Raw genomic sequence first — 3847 nt, 5'->3', positions numbered from 1 at the left:
TGTTTCATCCTTGCTTTAATACCACATGGGTATTGCGTTTCTTCTTCATTATTTATAATACTATGCGTGCTAGAGTTATTTGTGTTCACTTTATTTCTTTACTACTGGATTAAAGTTCTTTTAGAGAAAAATACTCATTTTGGCTTTCCCTCCAATGCTTTGTTTATAGTAAATATTTATTTTCAATAAATATTTGAAGTAGTGGGTGAGATATCACACAGGTTCTATTTAATTTAAAAGAAATGGAAAAATATGCTTTGATTTAAATACATAATAAATATCATATTTAAATAATGTCAGATATTTAACTGGAAATGTTCACTTTATTACTAAAGATGTGAGAACTATTATTTACAGAATTATTTTGCTAGCTACTATATCATGTCTGTTTAAATAAGTATTGTTGTTTCTATTTAATATGGGTTGTTCACATTAGGAAATTTAGAATGAAGTTGGTTTCATGGTATGAACATCTAAAAATTATGATTTTTATCATTATAAAATTTAAGTATAAAACAACACACCAGTTTAAAACTAAGGCACATTAAATTATGCTTATACATAGAATGTATGTTTTATAAAGTAGTAAAGTTAAAATAAATAAATCTATTTACTATGGAGAATAGATTACAAAGACTTGATGCAATGTAAAAAGCATCATAATCAAGGAAAATAAAGTTAGATTCTCTGAATTAGGAGACTGAGCATAAGTTGTAGATGTTGTAGTTTTTATTATTTCTTTGAATGTTTCTCCCCTTCCTCCAATTCAGATCTATTTGGAATAGATTGGAGCAGGGTTACTACAAGTGTATTCAGCACTCTTAATCAGAAATTAGCTAAGTCAAATAAATAGCATAAAAAAATTACAGGAAGAAAGCAAGCATCTTTCATTGAGGCCCAAGTAAAATCTGTTCGTTGGACAAGATGAGTTAGTTATTCATCTGCTTTTTAACCAGGTTCATCCCAATTTGATGCTTCTGTCTTTGGTTCTAAAGATTCTGCTCTAGGCTTCTGTTAGCTCTTACTGTATTTTAGCAACTGAATATCAAATCTTTTTCCTTTGGCAATAGACTTCCCCATTGATCTGTCTTTGATATTTTGATTATTTTGCTCTTGTACTTTTAATATGTCTCAATAAAGGAAAGTGTTATTTCCTATTATGCATTCAGTTATCATCTTAATCCTCATTCTATAATCAACATTGGCCTTTCATGTTTGAGAAGATTTGCTATGTGAGTTCTATGACATTTGCAAGGAGAAAGAAAATGCACATGGGATGGAGGAGAAAGAGCTCATTGTAGTGATTTAATTTAATCCATTTATTCATAATCAGGATACTGTGTTTCAGATAGGATAGATTATTTGCTGGAGATTATATTATTATTGAGTTGCAGAACAAGGGTTGAAACCAGATCTCTCAAATCAATGTTTAATGCCTTTCTCCTATTACATTCTTGCCTCTCTACTAGTAAGTTTTCTTTCAAGGACAGTTGAAAAAATAAAGTTGCCTTTTCAAAGTCTATCCTCAAAAGGCTACAAAGCACTGGATTAAAAGAGTAGTCATGGAAATATACATAGTATCTTCTAGTAACATGTTCTCTGAATTTACAAAGTAGAGCAGAGGAAATTTCACATTCTATACACATTTGTAACCTCATGTATGAATTAAGTCATTTTAAACTGAGGTATAATTGGCATATAATATTGCACAAATTTAAGGTATAGAATGTATTGATTTGATACATTTATATGTTGCAATATGGTTACCACTGTGGCATTAGCTATCACCTCTATCATGTCATATAATTAACATTTCCTTTTTTGATGAGAACAATTAAGATCTAGTCTCTTAGCAACTTTGAAGTTTATAATACAGTATTATTGACTGTAACTGCTATGATGTGCCTTAGGACTCTAGGACTTATCTACTAGTGTCAAGTTTGTGGCCTTAAACAACATCTCCCCAAATTTTTAATGTAGCATCAGCAAAAGGGATGGAATAGATGGCACCTATTTATGAGAGTAGCATCATAATAATTCAAGTTGTAAAAAGAAACAACGGCATAAGAAATACCTCTATGGCTGTTTATAGTAAATATTTATTCTCAATAAAGGTGATAGGATGGAGACTTCTATTTAATTTCATGTTTTAAATATTTTATTATAAATCAATTAAGCTTTTAGAATCAAAATTTTGTAAATTTTCCTTGAGCTTTTCTGTCTTTTTATTATCCTATATAATAAAACCTTAATATGTAAATCAACAGAACAGCAGAACAACCAGTCGCTATGATGCACACTGACCACCAGGGGGCAGATGCTCGATGCAGGAGCTGCCTCCTGGTGGTCAGTGTGCACTCCCACAGGGGGATCGCCACTCAGCCAGAAGCTGGACTCATGGCTGGAGAGTGCAGCAGCAGTGGCGGGAGCCTCTCCAGCCTCCGCAACAGCACTAAGGACTCCTCGGGTCATTGCTGACTGTGGCTTAGGCCCACTCCCCGAGAGGGGTCTCGGACATCCTTTAAGAGGTCCCAGACTGCAAGAGGGTGCAGGCCGGGCTGAGGGACCCCCCACTCCATTGCACAAATGTCGTGCACCAGGCCTCTGGTATAATACATATAATTTTAAAATATAAGAAAAGTAATCTAAGTAATTTTCCATATACTTTGTAGCCCCCTTTACAAGCCAAAGAATTTTTGATCACAATTCCATTATTCAGCCCTTTTGTTATACAGTGGCTATTTATGGCTACTGGGTCTAGAAGTTTTGAATTGGGACACTGCTTTACTTGATATTTTGATCATGCCTAACTACACAAAAGGCCATAGTCAAGTTAGCTTCATAGTAGCCAGAAGAAATTCATCTAATCTAATTGGTCACAAGGCAGCTATCACCAAAACCAATTTCTTTATAATTTATAATTAAAAGGTGCTCTCAGGCACTATAAAATCTTAGAAATAGCCCATGGGTTTTAGGGAAGACGGGGATTATTTTTTTCATAGCAACCACATGGCAGCAATTTCCGAAACAAACTAATGAACTTTGCTTTTGAATTTACATTGAAGAGCTCAATAGTTGCTACCTGTGAGAACAGCTCACACTTCGAAACGGACTCGTGTCTTGTAGAGCTTAAGGACAGAGGGCTCTAGAAGATTAGCATGTCACTTGGTCTAAGTGACACACAGTCCATTTTATTGACATGGACTCCATCCTGCAAAACAAGCACTTTCTGATGGGAACATAATGAAAATTTGGTGTGCCTTTATAGACCGCATACTATATAGGTTTTTGCACATTAGAGCTAGCTAATGTAGGCCGTGTCTGTAAAGGAAACCAGCCGTCCTCATTATGGATGGTATGCAGGCACATGCCCCAGAATACCAATTTAGTGGAGCATACCCAAGGAACTTTACATTTCTTTTTAATTTCACCCAAGTCTTGCTATGGTCCAAAGTTATTAAACCGTATTCATTGAATTCGGCAGGCTATTACTTTGCATTGTTACTATTCCTGTTGCATCGCAGCATTCAATTGTGAAGCCAAATAGGCTTTGATTTGATTTCTAATTGTTTGTTTTCAGCAGCCTGAACCTGGGTCTGTTGCTGCTGTGTAGAGTACAAAGAACATCAGCAGATAGGTGAAGAGTTCTCTCATTTACTTTTAATGCCATTGTAACACAAAATGTGATATGGATTCCACTTTTGTTGGTATAGAGCTGCATTGCATAACAGAGATGTGAAACATAACTGAATTTAAACTGGGCAACTACATTGGGAGCTGACATTTTATTATGTGTCTGCTAGCTACCTGGACTCCATTATTATGAGGAAATAGGCCTGAGCTAATG

This window comes from Myotis davidii, unplaced genomic scaffold (genome assembly GCF_000327345.1).
Source record: "Myotis davidii unplaced genomic scaffold, ASM32734v1 scaffold742, whole genome shotgun sequence".
NCBI lineage: Eukaryota > Metazoa > Chordata > Mammalia > Chiroptera > Vespertilionidae > Myotis > Myotis davidii.
Note: the sequence above shows the minus strand (reverse complement) of the source record.